The sequence below is a fragment of the Dipodomys spectabilis genome, unplaced genomic scaffold (genome assembly GCF_019054845.1).
Source record: "Dipodomys spectabilis isolate Male_0828 unplaced genomic scaffold, ASM1905484v1 ptg000108l, whole genome shotgun sequence".
NCBI lineage: Eukaryota > Metazoa > Chordata > Mammalia > Rodentia > Heteromyidae > Dipodomys > Dipodomys spectabilis.
Window position 1 is genome coordinate 15,560,000 of NW_024870785.1, and position 14,337 is coordinate 15,574,336.

A 14,337-nucleotide genomic window follows, 5' to 3' on the forward strand; every position below is an offset into this window, starting at 1 on the left:
GATGCTATCTCCATAGCATATGTGCTGAGCAGTGGTACAGGTGTCTTCTCTGTCTGCCACACTCCCTGCACCTGCCTAGGGACCGACGCTTTTGGGTTTCTGCCATCTCGTAGAGAGATGTCCTCTTGTCCACCTGGCAAGATTAATTCTGCCACTGCAATGAAGCACCTCTCCTGTGCCTTTTTCTGGTGCAGTGTGCTACTTCTTCATTGTCTCAGATGCCAGTAAGTTTGTCCAAGCCTTCCTTCACAGATGAACATTTTAAAATAGAATTTATCATGCTTTATAACACAGGATGTCAAACATAAGGGACTTATGATGTACACAAGGCCAAGGGTATGTTTTGAAGCTGGATTTCTCAGCTTTATTCTTTCTGGCATTTCGGTGACGGCCAGGTAGGCGATTCTTTGTCGTGAAGGTATAACGTGCTCTTGGGATGTTTAACCCTGTCCTTGGCCTCTAACTTGCTAGATGCTTGTAGCACTTCCCAACTGTGGTCATCTAAAATGTCTCTATACTTGGCAAATGTTCCTGGTCAAAAATCAACCCCAGTTGAGCATTCCATGCTGGGAAAGGGTGGTACTCAGGAAAATGAGCTCCTTGTTGGAAAATGGATAAGACAGTACAAGCATTACCCCAATGTCACTTTTGCCCTTGTACACCTTTCTGTTCTGCTAGAGACAAGGGTCATTCGTAATCACCAGGAGGTGGAACAGCCAGGCCATCTCAGATGGTGATATCAAAATAGGCCCCAAAGGCCTCTTCTACCTGCAAGAACCGTCAGCGCCTCTATGAGGCACCCTGGCAGTCAAGCCCCTCTCTCTGCTCTGTTGCTGATGCAGCTGGGGGGAAGAGGCTAGTAACTTGAGGATGCTTGCTAAAGAAAGGCTCAGTGTGAGTCAGAAGGCCTCTGAGAAAGGAAGAAGTCCTTTCTCTTCAACCCGGCAGCAGTAAAGGCCAATTGGGGTTTCACTGGGGAGAGCCAGGCTTCCAGTTGGAAACAGGAGGTGAGCCAGGTACAGACCTGACACAGTGTCAAACCAGGTCCCAGAGCCTCGCCCCCCCCCCTCCATCCCCCTTCACTCCACAGCCGCAGACATGAAATGAAACTCACTCCACCAGTAGAGCTCCTTTCAGTTTTCTGTGGATGAAAATGTGTCTCGAATCTAAGCATCATTGTTACAGAACCAAACTGCCAGTGTAGTTTTAGAGGTTTTCCTAATATAAGCAAAAAAGATGAGCTGCAGCCTGGTGCCAGTGGCTTACACCTCTAATCCTAGCTACTCAGGAGGATCATGGTTTGAAGCCAGCCTGGTATGCAAGTCTACCAGACTCTTTTCTCCAATTAGCCACCAAAAAGCCAGATGGAGCTGTGGCTAAGCAGTACAGCACTAACCTAGAGCCTAGAGCAAAAGAAGCTCAGGGACAGTGTCTAGTGCCTAAATTCAAGCCCAGGACTGGTATGCAAGCATACATGCACACACGCGCGTGTGCACACACACACATACACACACAGAGGAGTTGCTTTGAGAGGGAACAGGGACAAAGTGAAGAAGTGGGTACAGGTACTTTTGATACATTTCACATGGATTTTGGTTTGCATGGTTTTACACCAAGCAACAAAAGAAAAAACCCAAAACTTTAAGATTACAGTGTTTCCTGGAGGGTCCACTATCTGATGACATAACATGTAAGAGATGTTTTTGTGGTGCTTTTCCATTTTGTTTTTTTCCCCTAATCTTTAGAATCTTATCATCTGTCTGTGGCAAGAGGGATAATGCATCAGAAATCAGTTGAATTAAATTAACCAATGAAAGGGGCTTGTTCTATTTTGTACCTCTTCTCAAAGTAAACCCAAAGCCTCCATCTTTACAAGGTCCAAATGAGGCTCAGAAAATACATAGTAGATGCTCAATGTCTTAGCTAATAACAACACCAGTCCTCATCTTCACAATCATTTGGTGGTGTGGAGGGTAGGGTGGAGTTAAAAGCAAAGGCAAGACAAAAGCAAAGCAAAAACAAATAGCAGTCGGTCTCTCTCCCCACAAACAAGGCTCTTGCTTACAGGAAAGGGCAGCTCAAAGGATGAACTGACTAAAACAGAGGGAGGCTAAACAATACAGGGGTAAAATGAGGGATGCAGACAAGGAAGGTTTTGAGTAAGTTAAACTTCCTAGTAACAAAGACCATACAGAGAGCTGGCCCAGGGAGCTGAAGTATTTCTTTATTCTTCCATCAATGGGAGCTACTGAAGCCAGTATGGTTTGATTTAGCAGATACTAACCGCGGCTAATGTGATACAAATACGTCAGCGAAGATAAAATGAGAGAAACCCATACAGGCTAAATTTAAAAAAAAAAAAAAAAGGAGAACAGAAAGTGACATTTAAAGAGCAGGTGAAAAGGATTGGACAGGAGAGGTGAGGAGACTATGACTTGAGGGGATGTGCTGGGGGAAGCTGCCACCACACCCTTGCCACCTACACGCGAGGAGAGACCAGCCGATTACAGACAACAGGTAACACCAAGTACAGTGTGAGCCTTCAGAAACTGCCTGATGAATAACCAGATGTACAGGAAAAAATGGATAAATGGAAGACAGTGTTTTCATACAGTACTGTATCCCTAAGTTTTTGTCCTCTGGAGGTGATTAATACCATAAGACAGCTTTATGGATGATTGTGAATACAAGTGTTTAGGGAGATTACCATGACCTTCATTGAGTACCGCTCATACAGGTGCAGTCACAGATTCAATTAGAGGGTCATGACACAGTCCGGGGAGCACTGGACTGAGAGTCAAGAGACCAGGGTTCCAAAATTGGCTCTGCTTCTAAGTGGCTGATGCTAGGCCAGCTATTTAACCTTTCTGAATTTGTTTTCCCTTGAGTTTCAGCAGTGGCTTGGAGCAGATAGCCACAAGGACTCTCCTCTAACGAGCCCAGCTCATGCATGCATGGAAGCCCATTACCATATTCATCAAAGATATTACCATATTCATCAAGAGTTTTACCATTTCCAGGCTGTCTAGTATGCTAGTGTGTCCCAGCGTAGGAGGATGGCTGATAACAGTTCTCTCTCCCTCTCCCATCCTCTTCTCCTCTCCTCTCATTTTGCCTGCTAGTAGTTTGTCAACAGTACCTGATATATAATCAGTTCTGAAATTGTTTACCCATCTGGATTATCTGCAGGTTGTTTATTTACTGTTCTTGGTGTAGTTTATTTAGGCACGGAGGCAGGGAGGGAGGCTCGGGGGTCTCCCAGGAGAAGACAACAGGAAGACAAGGAGGATCCATTTTCCCAACACCCATTAGTAAAGGAAATGGTTATTTCATTGCTTCCCTAACACAGTTTTGAGTTCCTTATACTGGTATATAGGAAGTGGTTTCTTATGTTGTTTTTTTTCTCCCTATGTCTTTAAAGACTAAATTAGGGCTCCAGTACATATGAGTCTTTCTTCTGCCATTCCTCTTGGCAGATAATATTTATTTTTATTCATTTATTCATTTGCTGATACTGAGGACTGAATCCAGAACTACTTACATGCTAGGTAAGTGCTCTCTACCCCTTGAGCCATGCCCCCAGTCCTTTTGCTTATATCTTGTTTTTGAGATAGGATCTCTATCTCAAAACTTTATTTCCCTTCTCCTCCCCAAATTAGAAAAATGTATATAAAGATGCAGGGTACCGGAATCAGATACAGTGAAGACCGTAGTTATACCATGGGGGAAGAACATACAAAAGAAACAAGAAAATGCTGAAACAAGGATACAGGTTGACCCATTGTAACAATAAGATGTACAAGACACTATGTTGAAAACAAACTTTACAACTTTAGAAGTGGGGAAAGGGGAAGGGGGGGAGGTGTTGTGGAGGTGGGGAGGGAAGAGATGGTAGGGGAAAAAAGGAGGGGGTAACAATGCTCAATAGGAAATATACTCATTACCTTACTCACGTAACTGTAACCCCTCTGTACAGTATTTTTACAATAAAAATATATGTTAAAAGAAAAAAACTTTGCCTGAATTCCCAGTGGTCCTCCTGAGTAGTCTGGATTATAGGCATGAGCTTCCATGCCTAGACAGTGGTTGCAATTCACTTCACTTCCTTCTTCTATTAAACTAAGAGCAATTGTTCAGACTAAACAAACCTTTTGATAAGAAAAGGTATAGCCTACTTATGAAAAAGCAGGCTATTATACCACTTGTGGCACTTGGTGATATAGTATTTTGTGGTTCTCAGAAAATGAGTGAGCTGTGGAAAAACCATGACAGAGGAGTGAAGAGACTGACTTTGGTCCTCATCCAGTCATTAACTTATGCTGGGCATGACTTCTCACCTCCAGAACACTCGATCATAAATAGAACGGAGCAGATGACTTCTATAGTCTGTGGTTCTAAAAGTCTAGGAAATGCCCCACAGTTTAGAAAAGTGGTTTGTTTTTTTTCATGTTATCATCTGTGATGACATAACATCTGCTCCCAACTGGGTAATTACCAAGATTCACTCCATATGCCAATATGTAAATTGGCCTGGTGAGCTTTCTGTTACCTCACTTAATAGTCCAGGGGACGGTGGGAGGCGGAGCATTGCAAGAAGCTCATAAAGCCCAGGACCCCAAGACAAGAGGGGGTGGCCGCAGGTTCAGGGGAGGGAAGCTGAGGATAGCTTCATACATATTAGTCTCCATGATTTGAATCAGGGGAACTTACAGTTACACAGCAAAACTTAGTATAGAGAACTAGAAACAGCAGCACAATAAGTGGATGTGAGTGGATGTGTGGACGTGTGTCTATGTGTGTACATCCTGACATTAGCATTCTTGAGAGCAGACCAGAGCTGAGGGAGTTAAGCCTCTTGAGCAAGAAAACCACCTCTGTTCCAGATCAATTTGCCAAGTTCCAAGAATTTACTTTGAATTACCTGGAGGGAAAAGCACCTGAGAGGCAGCTGGTGAAGAAAGACTTTCTTCACGGTGTGGGCCCAAGTCCTGGCTAACATGTATTCAATTACCAAGCCTATCTTTAAATAAACGTGTGTTGCAGGCACTCCAATTCAAACAGCAATCTTCAATGTCATAATTACAGCGGCTGTGACACTCGTGGAGCCAAGAGTGTATTTTTATTTTAACAAGCCTGAGTAAGTACCTGAGTGTGGGCTGAGCTTTTTGCTCAGCTCGAGGGCTGGCTCCATTCTTGCATTCATGTAGCCCAGTGTCTCCTGTCCAAGGCCAGTCCTGCACCCTCCCGTGGCCCTGGCAGCAGCCCAGAAACTTGCTTTTCCCTCCTTCTGGCTTGGCACCCCTAAACATGACTGGCCCACATTCATCTCGGCAACAACCTAATGAAGTCCCCAGATCAAATTTACACCCAGATCCATGGACGGAGTGTGTGGCGGGTGCCTCCCGCATGTCTCTTGGCAGTACACCAGAGGCATAGGGTTGGCACCCAAACCCAATCACACCAGAGAAAAGGCTTTTTGCTACATCCCCCCCCCCCAATTTATTCCCCTACTGCAACGAATTGGGGGTGCATTCTAAGAGCATCTGATGTTTTTTATGATTCCATGTGATTGGAGGGGGAGGGGGATGGCAACTCCCTCTTCCCTATGGCTGTCAGGATAGAGAGCATCCCCTTAGCTAGCACACTGGTCCATGTGTGTAATCATGGCTCCCAGAAGGTTGAGGTCAGAAGCTCATGAGACCAGGCTGGACAGTACAAGACCCTGTTCTCAAAACTATACTAACAACTGCAACAAAACATCAAGAATAAGCCAGGCACCCAAGGCTCACGCCTGTAATCTTAGGAGGCTGAGATCTAAGGATCGAGGTTCAAAGGCAGCCTGAGCAGGAAACTCACGCCTGTAATCTTAGGAGGCTGAGATCTAAGGATCGAGGTTCAAAGGCAGCCTGGGGAATAAAGTCCAGGAGACTCTTATCTCCATTGAATTACCAAAAAGCTAGAAGTGGAGCCGTGCCACTCAAGTCACAAACCTGAGGGATGGTGCCCAGGCCCCAAGTTCAAGTCCCAGTATCTGCACAGAACACACAATTGAAAGAATGACTCCTTTGAGATCTGCAGTGTGGAACATTCAGGTTGTGACCCCTGCCATCTCTCTGACGCCGTATTTCCAGCAGCCCGCTAGACCATACTTCTTGCTGTTCCCAGGCTTTGCCTTGCTCATTGTCCAGCCTTTGAGCATTTTCTCCAACTCAACCCATCATTGGGAATATCCTTCCTTTGCTTCAAAGCTCAGCTAAGCCTTCACTGCTTCCAATGAAGTCCTCTGTCTGACTGGGGGAGGCACTACCCCCCCCCCCCCATCTTCTGTAACATTTATGACTCCACCTGTCCTTGGCGCCGCACCTAGGCTCCTGCCCCAGATTCTCCCTGGTAACAGTCTACAGTGCCTGCGCATCCATCAGCTGTGTAAGGAATGTCTATTTGTGTCTCGTCCCCACTCCGAGTATTTGGGAAGAGCCCCCAGCTGCCATGTCTGTGATGACCTAATCTCAGACTGTCTTCTGGGACAAACCTCATGATCCTGGGGCTACTGAGTCAGACCAGCAGAAGAGGTGGGCCCAACCCCGGGAGTCAGCCAGATGTGGCCTCCAGATGCAGCTGTGGACTAGCTCTGCGATCCTGCAGCCAAGGGAACTATTTGCCCACCTCCCACAGGGAGCCTCTTCCCAGTTCCATCACTGTCTGATACAAAAACAATTCCATTAGCCAAGATTGGTGGCACACATCTATAATTCCAGTGCTTGGGAAGCTGAGGCAGAAGGATCTCTTTGATCCTGCAGTCTTGGGGTAGCCCCATGATCCCCTGTCAGAAATGCACCCCTTCTCCCAAGCTCAGCTTCCTCTTCTGTAAAACTGGGATTAGAGGCCAGTGTCAGCATTCAGTGTGGTCCCCCATGGCAGGGAGGAAGCGCTTTATGAATGGTGGGCATGGAGCCTGTCCTGGAGAATGCAGCACTAACAGCATCTTATGTAGTGTCATATACATCCTTGTGAGTATGGGTAGTACGTATGAGGAATGATTACCTGACCCCCAGCCCTGGGTATATGACACACAGCAGCAGTCATATGCACCAGAGATGACATTTGCAACATTTATTTAGTGTCTACCGTATGCGAAGTGCTTGATATGGGTGAGACAATGCATTAAGCGCCTCCCGCGTGTCAGCTTCCTCTTTCCCCAGGGCCCTAGGAGGCAGCTACTTATCTTACAGAAGATAAAACAAGATTGAGATGATCTAGGACTTGCTCAAGAGCAGGGCTATAGGTCCTTAAGGAGTTCAACTTTCTATGTGGCAAAACCTGGTTTCCACATCCATATGTGCTCTTCTCCCTGTGTCATGTTTCTCCAGCTCCTTTCTCATTTATCTCACATCTTCTCAAAGAGCCAGACAGAATGAGACCCTAGACCAAATCACAGGGTCAAAGCCAGGAGGAGGAGGAGGAAGAACAGGAGGAGGAAGAGGTCTGGGAGGTTGCCAGCTCTTGGCAAAGCCAGATCACCACTGAGAGCCCCTATATACATGATGATCGCTTAAAAAATGTGGTTCAGTTTGCTAAATGTCTTTAGGAGGACCTAGAAAATGCACAGAAGCACTACAGAACACCATCCTGTGCCTGTTGACATCATAATGCCCTGGGGGGTGGGGGTGTTAAACTCAGGGCCTCTTACTTTTGCTTGGCTTTTTGTTTTTTTAATTGAAGGCTAGCATTCCACCACTCCAGCCACAATTTTACTTCCAGTATTTTGCTTGTTAATTGGGGACAGGGGTCTTACAGACTTTCTTGTCCAGGCTGGCTTCAAACTTTGATCCTCAGATCTCAGCCTCCTGAGTAGCTTGTATTATAGGCATGAGCCATTAGGGCCCAGCTTACAACCAGAATTTCATTCTCTTTAGCCCTTCTGGCTTGGTGGGAAAATTACAGAAAAAGAAAGGAAGGGAGGGAAGAAGAGAGGAAGAGAGGAAGAGAGGGAGGGAGAGAGGGAAGGAGGGAAGGAAGGAAGAGAAGGAAGGAAGGGAAGGAGGGAGGGAAGGAAGGAAGGAAAAAATAACAAAAGAGAAAAGAAAAAAGGAAAGGAAAGAAAAGGAAGGGAAGGGAAAAGAAGGGAAGGGTAGAAGGAAAGGATGAAAAGGAAGGATGGAAGGGAAGGGAGAAAACAAAAGAAGGGAATGGAGGGGAGGAGAGGGGAAGGAGACAGACATAAACCTTTTGGCCAATCTCTGACTCTTCTAAATTGCATTCTGCGTTGCACGGGACATTTCAGAAGAGTTGGGCTTCTGTGAGTCTCATTAATGAAATCCATCCGGCCAAGCGTATCTGAAGCGAGGCGGAGACTGAGCATTCCTGTTACACAATGACTGCCCACAAACACCTCAGGCAGACTTTCTTTGTGCAGAAGGTAGGAAGGAAAAGGTTAGAAATCTTGTTTTTCATTTGGTTTAATAAAAAGTTAAGCTGAGTACAGGAGGCTCATGCTTGTAATTCCAGCTACTCCAGGAGGCTGAGATCTGAGGATCATGTTCAAAGCCAGCCCAGGCAGATGAGACTCTTATCTCCAACTAACCACCAGAAAACCGGAAGGGAAGCTGTGGCTCAAAGTGGTAGAGCACTAGCCTTGAGTGAAAAAGCTCAGGGACAGCGCCCAGGCCCTGAGTTCAAGCCCCACAACAGACCAAAGAAAGGGGTGGTGGGGGTGGGGAGTGGATTTGCACTTTGGCTTCTGCACTCAGTCTATCAAGTTCTTTTGATTACAGTGTGAGAAGGAAACCTGGCCACCAGGAGATAAGTAGATGGCCAAGGGAGAGAACTTACTCTGAGAATTTCAGATGTTTCAAACTTTAAAAATGGCCAATTCTCAAAGGTTATAACATGGAATCTGAAATCTTACCTGCCATTTGCTTGCATGGTGCTTTATCACCCGGCCCATGCCTCCAGCCTTTCTCCTTCTCCAGAATTGGAGATAGAATCTGGAGGAATTTCCTGCCTGCTCTCTCCTTGCACTGAGATATTCTCAGTTTCAGCTTCCTCAGTAGCTAGAATTACAGGCATGAGCCAACACCAGCAACTTCTTTTTTTAATACGGTCTTAAATTTAAAGATGTTGGTGTATTGTACACTGTGAAGGACCATCCACCCATGTGTGTTCTTGTAATAGTAAGCCTGGTTCACAATGAAACTACTGACTCACTGAGTTTTGTCACTTTTCCAGACATAGAGACATTTCATTATCAGATGTGCTCCTATCAAAGTGATTGAAATGACTCATATCACACCCATCATCAGAAAAGTTTTTAAGTATTGAGAAGCTAGTCAAGTTCATGGGGTTCAATATCAATCTCTCAAAATTCTCTTTTTTTCCCCTTTTTTGGGGGGGGAGGCTGAAAAACTGACTTTATTGACAATAAATACCGTTATCTTGGGGGGAGCTGGAAGTGGTGCTGTGGCTCAAGTGGTAGAGTGCTAGCTTGAGCAAAAGAAGCTCAGGGACAGTGCCCAGGCCCTGAGTTCAAGCCCAAGGACATGCACCTCCCTCCCCTCACCCCCCAAAAAATCCAATCACTCTGTAATCTGTGTCCTAGTGTGGTTCATGCAAAGAAATCAAAGGTTTGTCTCCCCACATTCTTGCCCTCCCCTCCTTGCTTTTTTTAAAAATGCCATTATGACAGTTTAAAATCATGTACAAAGAACAAAGAAATTATTCTCTTGATTTCATCAGTATTTTTGTCCTTAATGAAAAAACTACTGTAATCATTCTAGTGAGAAAACACGCATGCAGAAATCTCTCCCCTCACAGACAACCACCCACCCCATCCTGCAATGCCACCCAGCCCCCACCAAATCATTTCATTTTGGGGGCGGAATATTCTGGATGAGTTCTTAAGTCATGTCCTCAGAAATAATTGGGTGTCCTAATTCAGCCACATGCAAATTAATGGTCCCCTAAAGAGGCCTTATTAGAATTCCCAGCCCTTGATATCTCCATCTTCCCCTACAGTTCTTTAACTTCTTGCTTTCCAACTTCTGTTTACGGATGCACTACTTTTTGTTAGCTCAGTATCACATCAATTAGTAACACAGTTGTGTTTATTGCATTTCCCTGGAGCTCTCAGAGAGCCGCTTCTATTTATTAAATGGCTAGGCAGAGCACTAGAATTTTTCAGTAGCACTTAAAATGAGTAAATCACTCAAGATGAACTATAAAATAACCTCGTCTTTCACAGGGAAGCCAAAAGAGAAAAAAAAGAAAGGGTTGGGGAAAGCACAGTATTTTTGACCACCCATAATACATAGAGAGTGTTTTATTTCCTATTTAATATCAAGGGGGAGGATGAATTCTAGACTGTTCTGGCGTCACACTGGTCACACTGGTCATTTTGCTATACACATCATTTGAGTTAAGAGAGTTGCAGCTTGGATCTGGTGATTAATTAAGAGCTAGTCTAACAGGTCTAGTGTCATTATCATTCTTACCTGTTAAGTAACACACTACCTGATTCAACAAAAATCCACCCACATGGTTAGTTTGAAAAAAAGGTGAGTGAAGAGACCGACAGGTAGAAAAAGGGGTGGGGAGGGGAGAGAGAAAAAGATATAGACAGGGAGAGAAAGAGAAGGGGAGAAACAGAGAGAAATAGGTACACAGAGAGTCAGAGGCAGAGAGATAGAGAAGAGAGAAAAAGAGAAACAGAGAGGGAGGGAGAAAGAAAGTGAAGGAAAAAGATGGAGAGAGAGAAAGAGAAGGGGGAGGGGGAGAGATAGCCAGAGCTCCTCCCACAAATGAAGGTCCAGCTTATTTTGTCAAACATGACTCCTGAGCAACTAATGAGGAAGCGCCCCACTGTGTACTGCCTTATTTTGTACAGTATTTCCCTCCACTCTTCGAGCAAGGTGCAGTAAGAGCAGCTCACACTGGTAGTGAATTCACTACTGAAGGAAGCCAGAGAGACCCATCTCTTCTCCGATGAATCTTTTCCTAACTCAACAGGGATCCGAGCAATTACAGCACTCATTTTGCCCTGCCCTTTTAATTTAAAATATTCCTCATCATTTTTACAATGAAGATACTGATCTGCAGAAAAATAAAACAAAAAAAAAATCACTGCATTCCTGAGAAGAGCTCTGGCGCTGGGGGCCCCCGCCTCAAGTATCTAGCTAAGAGGCAGAAACATACCTCAGCACCCTTCCTTTGTCTTATGCTCCCCTTTGATGTTCCAGTCACTGGTGGGGTAAGCTGCCACGGCTTTGATGTTGAACTTGGAGACTTTATTGTTACTAGCATGCCTACCAGCACAGCTGTCAGTCATGTCTGACATCTGAAAAACCGTGTTTCTTTACAGCCACTCTTTTATAAGCATCAATCCTTAAATACACCTTCTCTTCATTGCTTCTAATTACACCACACTATCTTTGGTGGGGGGGGGGGGATGGGCTGGACTCAAATATAACTATGGCACCCACATTCTCTGTAAACACCCTCAAAGCATTGTCATCAGATGGCTAGTAACCAAACTTTTTCAGCCAGAGAGGTCTAAGTGCAAAAACAAAAAACAAAACAAAAAGTAACCAAAAACAAAACATTTCTAGCAAACCAAAACATCCTGGAAACACTCAAGTCAGGTTCACAGTAAAAATAAAGTAAAATAATGAGTAGTTGGGCCAATATTTCTCCTAAAGAGCCATTGAAATTGCACCAAAATTTTCAAGCCACTTCAAAAAGGGACTCAGAAAGCAAAGAGCAGCAGGGGACTTAGAAACGAGGCCAAAAACTTTTGAGACATCTTAACTCATCTTAAAACAACTTTGTTTCTCTGCAATGGCCAGGGGAAACAAAAACACTTCTGTTACAGGATTTTGCTTGTGACGGAAACACTGCTTTCTCAGTAGATTTCACTTGCAACCGAGTATCTCGAGTATCTCGTTACAAGGGATCATTTTCAGAAGTTGCTTTTTCCATTCTTTTTTTTCTTTTGGACAGGTTCTGGGGCTTGAACTCAGGGACTAGGTGCTGTCTTTGAGCTTTTTTGCTCAAAGCTCGTGCTCTACCACTTGAGCCACAGCTCCATTTCCAGATTTTTTTGGTGAGTAATTGGAGGTAAGAGTCTCAAGGACTTTCCTACCCTGGCTGGCTTTGAACTATAATTCTCAGACCTCAGTCTCCTGAGTAGCTAGGATTACAAGTGTGAGCTACTGGTACCTGATTTCAAGTTGTTTGTTATTATGCATGCAATTTAAGTTAGATGTTTCATAATCTTAACATCTAAGGCTAACATGTATGTGATATGTAAGCAATTTCTTTAATATATTCAGGAAAAAGGGGCAATATATTAATCTTTAAAGAAGATTTCTCTGGAAAAAGACCTGGATCTAATTTCATCCACCAATTCCCATCTGATTTTTCTTTCTTAACTCTTCTTTCATTGCTGGGACAGTAGAAAGCCTTAACATCCCACTGGGAAATTCCATTCCAAAAGGAAATGAATTTAAGGTGCTTACATCAGACCAAGATTATAGCCAATCTCTCTTCTAGACTAATGTCTCAATGAAACTCAAGTTCTTATGAGATATTGGGTCTCACTATGTTGGAAATGAACTTTACAACTTGAGGCAGGGAGAAGTTGCGGGAGAGAAAGTGGGAGAAAAAAATGAGAGGAGTAACAATGTTCAACAAAAAATGTACTCGTCACCTTACTTATGTAACTGTAACCGCTCTGTACAATACCTTTACAATAAAATTAAACAAAAAAAGGAAACTAAAAAAAGAGACTAGGTCTCAACTGTATAAGTAAAATTATGTGCAGTATATGTTATATATACTTATATATTTCATATATTATATAAACTAGAAACTAGAGTACCTTCAGCCCCCTTAGCAGAATCAGATGAATGTAATCTGAATGTCAATGAAGGCCTGAACCTTTGAGTTTTTAAGTTTTATTTGGTTTTGTGTCACTACAGGACTTAGGCACTATCCCTTAGCTTTTTTTTCACTCAAAGCTGGTGCTCTACCACTTGAACCATGGCTCCATTTCTGGCTTTTCGGTGGTTAGAGATTAAGTATCTCATAGATTTTCCTGCCCAAGCTGGCTTTGCATATCCATCCTCAGATCTCAGCTTCTTGAATAACTACAATTATAGGCATGAGCCACCAGCTCACACTTTTTTTTTGTTTGTTTGTTTTGTTTGTTGGTCATGGGGCTTGCACTCTGGGCTTGGGTGCTGTTTCCCTCGGCTCTTCAGTTCAAGGTGAGTGCTCTACCGCTTGAGCCACAGTACCACTTCCAGTTTTTTAGTGGTTTATTGGAGGTAAGAGCCTCACAGACTTTCCTGTCCAGGCTGGCTTTGAACCATGATCCTTAGATCTCAGCTTCCTGAGTAGCTAGGATTACAGGCGTGAGCCACCGTCGCCTGGCTACACTTTTTGTTTTTTGAATGCATCTCAAAGACAGACAAAACCGGGGCTAAAAGACAACATGACCTGCAGAGTCACTTTTAGGTTTCTACCGTAGGAAATTTGTTTTGATTTGTTTCTCTTAAGTCTATCCACAAAGCCTTCACACAGTTTTCATCTTGGCCTTGCTCTTTATGGCTGTTAGCATTCATCTAGGTCATCTATATTTTTGCTACATTCACAGGGACCAGAGACTACATCAACAGTCACTACTGACCCCAGAGTCGACAAGCATCCAAAATCTAAGTCAACACCAGTTGTGGGATATTGTACCACCATTTTCTAGCAGGAGAGGGCGTCAGAGTGCCCACCTCCACAACTCCCAGAACTTTCATTCCACTTTTATACCTGTTTTACCAGACTATAACTCAAGCTCTATGAAGGCAGGCAGGGCGTCGTCTGCTTGCTTCCCACTTCCCTACCTTCAGAGGCTAGAAGCACACAACAGGCCCTCATGCCTGAGAAAGGTCATCTTGTCAGTAAGAACCACTGATGTGCTTGCAGAGCACTGAAACCTTTACTTTGTTGCAAAAAGAAAGAAAGAAAGAAAGAAAAAGACAAAAATAACATAGAAAAGAGTGGAATTGGTCCTGACTTTGGTAGAATCTGGGCCTGTCCTTGTTTAAACGATCTGGGGGGAGTGTTGGGGAGACCCAGCTCTGACCTACACTGCTGGATAGATTGTGTTGTGTCTATGTCACAGGTAAAGTAGTAAGGGCACCAGGTAGCCCAGGCACCTCTGGTGCCAAGATAGCCTGTGGGAGCGTCTCCTCTTGAGGTCATTTGAGTGGACAGGTTTGGGGGAACCAGAAGGTAGCCAGAAGAATGTATCATAACTGGAGGGTATTCAAACCGTAAAAGTAACTTAAC

At 44.3% G+C, this 14,337-nt stretch overlaps 1 protein-coding gene across 1 annotated transcript in view; it reads right to left on the reverse strand.

The window, feature by feature from the left end:
• The window catches only part of Rora (RAR related orphan receptor A), a 93,966-nt gene that overhangs the window by 70,215 nt on the left and 9,414 nt on the right, over positions 1 to 14,337 (reverse strand). The gene's annotated exons all lie outside the window — the stretch shown is intronic.